The sequence below is a fragment of the Chinchilla lanigera genome, unplaced genomic scaffold, assembly GCF_000276665.1.
Source record: "Chinchilla lanigera isolate Chin_1 unplaced genomic scaffold, ChiLan1.0 scaffold00023, whole genome shotgun sequence".
NCBI classification, from domain to species: Eukaryota; Metazoa; Chordata; class Mammalia; order Rodentia; family Chinchillidae; genus Chinchilla; species Chinchilla lanigera.
In genome coordinates this window covers 22,340,948-22,351,971 of record NW_004955424.1, presented here as the reverse complement: position 1 = coordinate 22,351,971, position 11,024 = coordinate 22,340,948, and the positions used below count along the sequence as shown (strand labels likewise).

The following is an 11,024-nucleotide window of genomic DNA, read 5'->3' as shown; positions in this document are numbered from 1 at the left end:
GGCTACAAAGTGAGTTCAAGGCCAGCCTGAACTGCACATTGAGACCCTGTCTGAAAAGGAAAGAAAGAAAGAAAAAAAAAAAGGAAAGAAAGAAAGACTGGGCATGTAGCTCAATACGAAGGTCCTTGGTTCAATCTCAAGTACCACAAAAAATACATATTTTTAATTTCTACACATATTTGTCACATACCCGTTACCCCTTGCTTCCCACAAGAATATGTAGCAAGCCATTTGCAAAGATCAAGTGATGTCTTACTTTTCTCTCGTTGCTGAGACAAAATACTCAACACCCAAAGTTAAAGGAAAGGTTGATTGTAGCTCATATTTCGTGGAGGTTTTAGTCCATAATCAGCTGGCTTCAAGGCAGGGTGAATCAAAGAGGAGAAACAGTTCATGACGGACAGAAGGTAGCAGAGCAACAAGGGAAGACCACAGCTTTCTATCCCTTATACCTTATCCAGGCTACTCAAGGTGGGCAGCACTCACACCCTTAATCCTAGTGCCCTGGTCCTAGCACTGCACCAGGAATCAATCCCAGTGTCACACTCTGGATCCAGCCACCTCTGAAAAATCCCCACCTGTGAATGCATGAGGCTTTGCGGGGATGTCTAGACCCAAGCTATAACAAGCAGGAACTCTAGCCCATCACTAATCTACTTAAAGTTTTGTTAAGAACCTCAGATGTGGGTCTAGACATTGGTTAAAATCACTTAGGTAGCTTTGGAATGATTTCAAATACATAGTTGGCTACTTTTTTTTTTTTTTTTTTTGAGTTTCTATTATTGTTTTGTCTTGATTTTTGTTTTGTTTTGGCTTGGTTTGGTTTGGTTTTGGTTTTTTTTTTTCCGGTACCGGGAATCAAACTCATGACATCTTGCTTGCCAGGCAGGCAGTGTGCCACTGAGCTAAATCCCCAGCCCCTTGTTTTTTCTTTTTGAGACAGGGTCTCGCTCTTGAGTTCAGGCTGGCCCTGAGCTCACTTTGTAGCCCAGGTCTGGTCTTGCACTCACAATAATCCTCCTGCCTGAGCCTCCCAAGTGCTGGGATTACAGGCGTGCACCACCACGCCTGGCCTTGATTTTTTTTTTTTTTTTTTTTTTTTTTGAGACAGGATCTTACTATGTAGTTCAGGCTAGCCTTGAGCTCACTTTATAGTTTCGGCTGTTCCCAAACTTGCAAAAATCCTCCTGCCTCAGCTTCCTGAGTGCTGGGATTACAAGTGTGCACCACCATGCCAAGCACTGTCTGGGTTTTTTTTTCTTGCTGGTTTAAGAATGGACATCTTATCCGACCCCACATATGAAAACTTAGAACACCCATCTCTCTTTGGGAGTGGACATCTCATCAAACCCCACAGTGAGAATGCCTCCTGCCCTCAGGAATGTCACTTCACATCTTAGCCGGTCTCCCATATGCGGGTTACTGACCTCAGATACTGGATTTCAAAATACATGGACACGGGAGCGTTTGCCAGACACTTGGAGAGCTCAGCCAGCAAGGCTGCGTCCTGGTGGCTGCTCCCCCACACGCCTGGGGCTCGCACTGTGAGCTCTGCTGGAACCTGGAGCACCAGCACCGCACCGCCCTCCTGCACAGCGGTCCTCTGATGTGCTCAGGGATGTAGGCGGAGGAAGTTAGGCCAGCCTCTGCTGACAAGCGCTGGTGTTTGCCTCACGCTTAAATAAGACTCTCCTTTCTGTGGAGGCTGCTTTCACGCTGAACACCTGCATTTTAGTAATTTTGGAACTCACTCACTCTGAGGTAAATGAACTTCGTCCACTGAGTTGTGCCTTGTGAGATTTATTTGTGTTACTTCTTCCCCTTAGAGTACTGTGAATCTCAGAAAAATTCTCTTTGCATGTGCAATAAATTGTGTGAGTTGTGAAACTGTGTTTGGATCATCTCCTTATTTCTATCATGCACAAAAGTGTGACATGGAAAAGATACTTCACACATTTTTTTAGTTGTTGGGTGGAATTTCCAATAAATAAGGGTGGGCATGGTGGTGCACATGTAATCCCAGCACTCGGGTCGCTGAGGCAGGGAGATCACCAACAGCTTGAGACCAGCTCAGGCTATAAAGTGAATTCAAGGCCAGCCTGAACTACGTAATGAGACCTTGTCTCTAACAAGATAAAACAAAACCCCAAAACAAGAATTTCAATAAATGAGGAAATAGGAAAATCAAAGTCATGTTTTTAAAAAATCTATAGAAAGAATAAAGTACATGATTAAAAGATCCATTGGGGGAAAAAAAAATCCATTGAAAAAGAATCCTTAGGCCATCGCTTCTCAGCCTTTTGACTAAGATCACGTGAAGAATCCTTAGGCCAGGCATGGTGGTGGTGCACACCTGTAATCCCAGCACTCAGGAGGCTGAGGCAAGAGGATCCTTGTGAGTTTGAGGCCAGCCTGAGCTACATAGTGAATTCAAGACTAGACTGAACTACACAGTGAGACCTTGTCTCAAAAAATTAAAAAAAAAAAAAAAGAAGGGCCAAGGATGTAGCTCAGTGGCACAAGTGCCTGCCTGGCAAGCACAAGGTCCTGAGTTTGATTCCTAGTACCAAAAAAAAAGTCCTTTTTTGATCTCTTTTTTTTTTTTTGAGATAGGGTCTTGCTATGCAGTTCAGGCTGGCCTTGAGCTCCCTCTGTAGCCCAGGCTGGTCTCGAACTCTCAAGGATCCTCCTACTTCAGCCTCCCGAGTGCTGGGATTACAGGCCTGTGCCACCACCCCCGACTCATGAAGTCTTAAGCTTTCCACTAAGAGACAGAAAGTGCTTCCAGCTGAATCCCATTAGATTCTGATCCCAGTTAGTCCCTATGAATAATAACTCACAGTGACAGATTCATCTCATATTTGTCCATATCAGAAAATTTTTGGTTGATTTAACTCTTGATTTCTTAATTGTGGGGTTTAGGCAAACACCACAATGTTAGAGCAAAAAAAGAACAGGATAATAAATTATTCATCAAGGAACAATAATGCTTTTTGTTTTTGAGACAGGGTATCAATATGCAGTTTAGGCCTCACTTGAACTCATTGTGTAGCCCAGGTTGGCCTTGAACTCAAGACAATCCTGCCTCAGCCTCCTGAGTGCTGGGTACAGATGTAAACCACCACATCCAGTTGCAATGTAAAAGGACAAAAGAGAAGGGGAAGGAGAAAGGGAAGGAGGAAGAGGAGGAGAAGACAGAGCACTGGAGGTAGAGGAAAATCAGAATAAGGATTCTCTGTTTCTGTCACTGTTCAGTGACTCTCTCTCTGTCTCTCTTTTCGAGACGATCTCACCATGTAGCCCAGGCTGGCCTGAAACTATCACTCCTCCTGTATCAGTCTGCTGAATGCTGGGATTGCAGAAGCTCACCCCATCCCGGCAGTGTTTGTCTTTGAAGTGGCCGTAACTGTGCCCATCCCCACATCCTGCACCGCCCAAGACTGCTGGAGGGACAAACGAGCTGGCATTCGTGAAGTGATTTCTGAATGACTACGTGCTCTACATTTGCCTTGTTACGTAAGGTCTTCTCATTTAAATGTGTGCGTATGTAATGTGATTAGAAAATATAGTAAATGTTTGCTTTTTTTTTAATTACTACAGTAAAAGACACCTTAAAGTTAATCTGCCTCAAAATCCTCCCCCGCCCTTTGAACACACTTACCCCATCGTTCCTGTCACTTTCTGCAGCAGTTCTGGAAGTCCTCCTTTGAGGGTCATGAGTTGAGCTGTCATGGATGTCTTGTCCTGAATAGATTCAAAATGTTTACTTCTTATGGTCATTTTGACTGTGGGGAGAGTCAGATGTTAGACGGTACCAGACCTGGTGAATAAGGGAGATGAAGTCACACTGTCATGCTTTTACTAGTCTGGCTTTCTGTGGATGGCCCTGGGCAGCAGCATGTACAGTATTTTAAAAAATTCATTAATTAATATTTTTTGAGACAGAGTCTCACTGTGCAGTTCAGGCTGCTGCTGAACTCTGTGTGTATCCCAGGATGGCCTCCAAAGTGATCAGACAACCTCAGCCTCCCCCATGCTGGGATTACAGGCGTGTGGCACCATGTCCAGCAGATTCATTTTTATTAGTACATATTTGCAGTACCTAATGGTTTCCTTCATCATGAGGAGCTGGTACACGTATGGAACACATCTTAATTCTTTTTATTTCCCCTTCCCCTCCCTGTTCCCGCCCCTTTCGTCTCTTGGAGCCCTTCCACTGTAGTTTGATCACATCTGGCTGGCCTCAAAATCACAAAGGAGGGCTGGGGATATAGCTCAGAGGCACAAGTGCTTGCCTGGCAAGCACAAGGTCCAGAGTTCGATTCCCGGTACAAAAAAAAATCACAAAGGAGGACCTCCAGAACTGCTTCAGAAAGTGGCAAGAAAGATAGGATAAATGTGTTCAAAGTGAGGGGGATTAATGACAATGTGTCTTTTTTTTTTTTTTGACAATGTGTCTTTTACTATAATATTTATTTTTATTTTTTCTTTTCTTTTTTCTTGTAATTTTTAAAAATTTAGGTACTTACCCTATACTTTGATCACCTCTGTGTATTTATCAAACTTCGCTCCTCCTGCACACAAGGTGAGCCCTCCACCTCTGAGTCCCACCTCTGGAGCCCCTTCATGCGGACATGGTTGTGAGGGGGGTGCATGCCTGTAATCCCAGCTGCTCAGGAAGAGGAGGCAGAATGATAACAAGTTGAAGGCCAGCCTGGGCAATTTATGAGACCCTGACTCAAAGTTTAAAATTAGAAAGGGCTGGAGCGGTGGCTCCGTGGTAGAGTGCTTGCCCAACGTGGGCGAGGCTCTGGATTCCCTCCCATGAGTAGAAAAGAACAATCGTTGTGCAGGTGCATGACTGAAAGTGTTGCTTTCTAGCCCCTCTCTCCTGCCCCGTCCCGCTCAGACTCAGCTCCTATACCCGGAATGACACACTGTTCCCTGAACATTCCAGCTTTTCTCCTATATTTTGACACACAAAGAACTTTTCCATGGTAAACCACACACTGCACCCCCCGGGCTTCTAGTATGCCGTCCATGCCCGGGTTTGCCCCTCCTGTGGTTCCCTTTCCTGGATCGTTCTTTCCCCAGGCCTCTAAATATTGGCACTTGCTAGCTCGGTTCTGAGAGCCCTCTTCTCATGTCCTCAGCACCCCATCCAGCTCTCCTGGTGGTGGCCCCCACGTCCCTCCCCGACAGCTCTCTGCCACCCTCCACTCATGCAGCTGCGTGCCTGGGACCCAGCTCAGCTCAGGGCCTTCGCATTTTCTATTCCTCCTTCCATGGTTCCTCCTTTGCTTCATTCGATCCTGACTCACGTTTCACCCCTCAGAGTCCTGCTCTTGACTGTCTTATCTACAATGCACACACTGCCCAGACCCCGTCCTACCCTTATCACATTGCACTGGATATTTATTTCTCCCTCCATGAGGATGACTTTTCTATCTTTTTTTTTTTTTGTCTTTTTGAGACAGGGTCTCGCTATGCAGTTCAGGCTGGTCTTGAGCTCACTTTGTAGCCCAGGTGGTCTCAAACTCACACCAATCCTCCTGCCTCAGCCTCCTGAGTGCTGGGATTACAGGGATGTGCCACCACGCCCGCCCATATTTATTTTTTTTATTTTTAAAAAAATTGGTTTTTGGTACCGGAAATCGAACTTAGGACTTTGTGCTTGCCAGGCAGGTGCTGTGCCTCTGAGCTATATCCCCGGCCACCATTCGTATTTATGTGTTCAGCTTCTTCCATTCAGGCATTTAAGATGTGTCTTTGTAACTATTCCTTGACACCCTTGTGTTAAGTAATATCAGAAAGCAAACTTGTTGATATTGAAATAGTTTTCTGCCAAAGGGCATTGCTAAATTAAGATTTAATCTTACGTCCTTAGCTTCTATACAAAGGTGATTGTAAGAAATGTCCTTTCAAAGAAATAGTTCCTGTATTTTTTGCAAAGTCAAATCAAACACATTCTGTTATTTCTTCACTTAACAGACATTTATTGGATCTTGACTGCATGCCAAGCTATGGCTACGAGCATGAATGAAATCCAGCCCCTGCCCTGAAGGAGAGCACAACCTGGTGAGACAGAGACATATAAATAAATCACGATACAGCGTTAGCGCGTCTGTAATTACAGCGTGAGTACAGTGCTGCGGGAACAAAGGAAGAGGGAGTGATTCTGCGCGGGGTGACGGAGGCCTTGCCATAGGTGGTCTGGAGAAACCTGGGTCCTGAGAAGTGAGAAGACGCGCTTGAATGGCAGGGCAAAGGACCAAAGGACGTCACTCCCGGACCCAGACGGGATAAAAATGCGCAAATCGGCCATCGGTGGTGGGGCGCTTGCGTACCCAGCGAGAGACCCGTCCCAATCCCTTCACACCACCCACAACAACAACAAAAAGGCAGATAGGAAGTGGCTTGGTAAATCTGGAGAGGAGTCACAGGGACAGAAGAGAAACACTCAGGACTCGCGTGGCTGGGAAAGCAGGTGAAAGTCCAGGAGGACAGCCACGAGCTCACAGCCAGCCTGGGCTACACAGCAAGACCCCATCTCAAAAAGCCAAAAACCAAACCAAACCAAACCAGAACAAAACAAAACAAAACCCCCTGATTATCCAAATATTAAAATGCCTTCTTTTATGGAAAAAAAAAAAAAAGTTGTGCTTTAGAGCTAGGGATGTAGCTCAGTTGTATAGCAGTTGCCTAACACAATTGAGTGCTGAGGTTCAAATCCCTAGCAACACAAATGTACACAAACCCATAAAACAAAATCTGATGTTCCTTTTTTTCCTGAAAATAAGAGGTAGCCAGATTTCAAGGGTAAGAACAAGACTGGATATCTTTTTTGTGCGTTTGGTTTGGTTTGGTTTTTTTTGAGACGGGATCTCGGTATGTAGTTTAGACTGGCCTTGAACTCACTTTGACCCTCCCGCCTCAACCTCTTCGGTGCTGGGACTACAGGCATGCACCACCATACCCAGCAAGATTGGATATCTTTGGAGAAAAATTATTGGCTGCAGAGGAGAACTGAGGAGAAGAATGGCTAGAGATCCCAGATGGGAGAATAATTAGAAGGTGAGTCCAGTATTCAGTATTCAGAGCAGGGACTTAGGGCCGGGCATATAGCTCAGCAGCACAAGCGCCTGCCTGGCAAGTACAAGGTCCTGAGTTTGATTCCCAGTACCAAAAAAAACGGGGAAAGAGAGAGAATCAGATCAGGAACTTAATGAACTTGCAGAGATGAGGCTGGAGTTGAAGACAGAGATGCGAGAAATATTGGATGAGAGAAATTGGTAAGAGGTGTGGTAGTAGAGGTGGGAATGAGGAATCGAAAGGAGCTGTGGTTCAGGGTCAGGTTAGGGTGACAGGACTAATGGTGTCATTAGCTGAGACAGTGCAAGAAGCTGATAGGAGATCGGTGGAGGTTGGAGTAAAAAGATGAAAAGTGTCAGCCAGGTGTGGTGGCGCACGTCTGTAATCCCAGCACTCGGGAGGCTGAGGCAGGAGGATTGTTGCAAGTTCGACACCAACCTGGGCTACAAAGTGAGCTCAAGGCCAGCCTGAACTGCAAAGAGAGACCCTGTCTAAAAAAAAAAAAAAAAAAAAAAAAAGTGTCAGTGGAAGGATGAGAGATATAGACAAGTAGGTAGGATAACAACTTTAACATGGTACAGGTAGTCTTCAATGCACAGATAGATAAGAAGGAAAAACAAACAAACACAAACTTGAAAAATAAACAACAACAAACAGGTTTGAACCAGGCCTGGTGTCCCTGGCCTGTCCTGCCAGCACCCTAGAGGGTAAGTGAGGAGGGTGTGACGAGTCCCGTGTGAGGAATTTAGGGAGACCCTGTCTGAAAATAAAAATAATAAAAAGGGTGGGGGGTGTAGTTCAGAGCCAAAGCTCTGTGTTTGGTCCCTAGTACTAGAGAAAAAAGCCATCAACAATTCAATAATTTAGTTCTGGTTGAGGACAGGCTCCATTGGGTGTTAGAAGCCCAGCCACGGGAGGCAAAACGCAGCATCAGCTGCGGCTCTGCCCTGCACAGCCTCAGCCCTGGGGAGGCTGTTGGTCTCTGCCTCCTGTCCTGTGTATGATGGAGGTGGTAGTAATCCCTTCTTGCTACCCACCCCGTGAGCCATCTGTGAGGACTGTCTGAGCTGGTATGCATTTGTATCAGAGCCTGGAATGCAGAGTGCTCTAGTGTTAGTAGTCACAGAAGTAGTTGAGCGTGGTGGCACAGGCCTGTAATACCAGCACTTGGGAGGCTGAGGCAGGAGGATCATGGCGAGTTTGAGACCAGCCTGAGCTACAGTGAGCTCAAGGCCAGCCTGAACTGCATAGCGAGACCCTGCCTCAAAAAGACCAAAAAAACAAAACAAAACAAAACAAAACAAAACAAAACAAAACAAAACAAAAACTCACAAAAGTATGGTCCCATTTAAGTAAAAGAACCCATGAGTACATATATGCACACAGGTGAGAGTTCAGAGGGCTATACTACAGTGTTTACAGTAGTATATACATACTTTTGTCCCCAGTACAATCACCAAAGTGCTATAAATTCTTAAAAATACTGTACTAGTGGGCCGGGGATATAGCTCAGTGGCACAAGTGCCTGCCTGGCAAACACAAGGTCCTGAGTTCGAATCCTAGTACCAAAAATAAAAAAAATAAAAAATAAAAAAATACTGAATCACTGTTTTTTTGTTTTTTTGTCTTTTTGAGACAGGGTCTTGCTGTGTAGTTCAGGCTGGCCTTGAGCTCACAATGATCCTCCTGCCTTAGCCTCCTGAATTCTGGGATTACAGGCATGCGCCAGCATGCCTGGCTCTGTATTAGTGTTCTGTAAAGTATTTCACAGTAGCTGGGTGTGGAGGCACGTGCCTGGAATCCCAGCACTTGTGAGGCTGAGGCAGGAGGATCCTCGAGAGTTTTTTTGAGACCAGCCTGGGCTACAAAGTGAGCTCAAGGCTAGCCTGAACTACACAGCGAGACCCTGTCTCAAAAACACAGGAAAAAAAAAAAGAAAATATTTGATTGCTTAAAGTGCAATATTGCTGGGTGTGGTGGCACATGCCTATAATCCCAGCACTCTGGAGGCTGAGGCAAGAGGATCATAGAGAGTTCGAGGCCAGCCTGTGCTGCATAATGAGATCCTGACTCAAAAAAAAAGTGCAAAGTCTTTAATTAGTGGTTAGTTGGCTTTTTCCCCGTTCCTACTATAATAAGTGTTTGGGAGGCTTGGTTTCCATGTTTTTCTGTCCTAAGCGCAGTGATACCATGAGCTTCCTGATGTGTGTCTTCTGGAACACTGTACAGGAGTTTCTCCACAATATGTAGTTACTAATTGTAGTTGGATATTCACATGCTTCAACTTTTTCAAACCATGCCTAGTTCTTTTCCAAAGTAATTGTACCAATTTTTCCCCCAGTACTAGGGGTTGAACCCGGAGCCTTCACAATGAGCTACATCCCTAGCTCGTTTTTTTTTTTGTTTGTTTGTTTGTTTTTTGTCTTTTTGAGACAGGGTCTCACTATGCAGTTCAGGCTGGGCTTGAGCTCACTTTTTAGCACAGGCTGGTATCAAACTTGCAACAATCCTCCTGCCTCAGCCTCCCGAGTGCTGGAGTTACAGGCATGTGCCACTTAGGTCCTTTTTGTTGTTGTTGTTTTTAGACAGGTTCTCACTATGCAGTTCAGGCTGGCCTTGAACTCACTTATGTAGTCCAGGCTGGCCTCAAACTCATAAGAATCCTCCTGCCTCAGCCTTCCAAAGTGCTGGGATTACAGGCATGTGCCACCACACTTGGCCTTTCCTCCCCCACCCCACCCCCTGGCCTTTCCTTTTTCCTTTTTATTTTTTGTACTGGGAACTGAACCCAGAAATTCTTTATTACCACTCCTGGCTTTGGTTTTTTTTTTTTTTTTCTCTTTCTTTTTTCTTTACTTTTTTTACCCTCCAGGGGAAAGCGTGAATGTACTTCCCCACTACCACAAATTATGCAGTCGAGTTTCCCACATTTGGGCAAATTGCAGGGGTCAGCACATCCAGAGGGCAATGCAGAAAACTCGCCCTGGGAAAACCACTTTCGTGATCATGGTATCTCCCCTGCCAGGTAGTATTTATTTTCTATTTTTTTTTTGAGACAGAATCTTGCCGGGCCTGGTGGCACACACCTGTAATCCCAGCACTCAGGAGGCTGAGGCAGGAGGATTGTCTCAAGTTCAAGACCAGACTGGGCTACAAAGTGAGCTCAAGTCCAGCCTGAACTACATAGTGTGACTCTGTCTCAAAAAAAAAAAAAAAAAAAAAAAGAGAGAGAGAAAGAGACAGGATCTCATTAAATTGCTAAATTGCCCAGGCTGGGTTTGAACTCTCAGTCCTCCTGCTTCCACCTTCTGGAGTGCTGGGATCATAGGTGCAAGCCACACCTGGGTGCTTGCACCAAGTTAAACCCCTCAAGTACCGTATAGTATACGCTTGCCAAAATGGGCTAGCATGTGACCCTTCCCCCTTTGGATATCTGAAGATTAGTGATTGGTACTTTGTATGTCTCCATTCCCCTACCTCCCTAGTGTCTGGTATTTCTAATTTTTGGTTCTCTGATTATTAGTAAGGTTGTACCATTGTCTTAGTTACTTTTCTTTTGTTGCTGAGACAAAGTACATGATGCCCAAAGTTAAGAAAGGAAAGGATTATTTAATTCATAGATTGTGAAGTTTTAGTCCATAACTGGCTGGCTCCAAGGCAGGGTGGCATGGTGGAGAAGAAACAGTTCATGGTGGGCAGAAGGTAGCAAAGCAAGAAGGGACGACTACAGCTCTTTCTATCTCTTTATCTTACTCAGGCTGCTTAGGGCAGGCAGCATTCATACTTTTAGTTCAAGTGGCCTTGAGCCCAGCACTGCATCATGAATCAATCCTGGCATCACACACTCTAGATCCAGCCACGTCTGAAAAAGCCCCACCTGTGACTGCATGAGGCTTTGGGGGACATCCAGACATGAGCCATAACATACATTT

At 45.3% G+C, this 11,024-nt stretch overlaps 2 long non-coding RNA genes across 3 annotated transcripts in view; one reads left to right on the top strand and one right to left on the bottom strand.

Annotated features, from left to right (window-relative positions):
- The window catches only part of LOC106148598, a 24,636-nt gene that overhangs the window by 6,750 nt on the left and 6,862 nt on the right, over nt 1-11,024 (bottom strand). For both annotated transcript variants that reach the window (XR_001234203.1, XR_001234202.1), the window contains one exon: nt 3,662-3,744. This is a non-coding gene — a long non-coding RNA (uncharacterized LOC106148598). The remainder of the gene's footprint in view (nt 1-3,661; nt 3,745-11,024) is intronic.
- LOC102022102 lies at nt 2,772-6,130 on the top strand. The gene is made up of 2 exons (XR_261101.2): nt 2,772-3,516; nt 5,992-6,130. It is a non-coding gene; the product is annotated as an uncharacterized LOC102022102 (long non-coding RNA).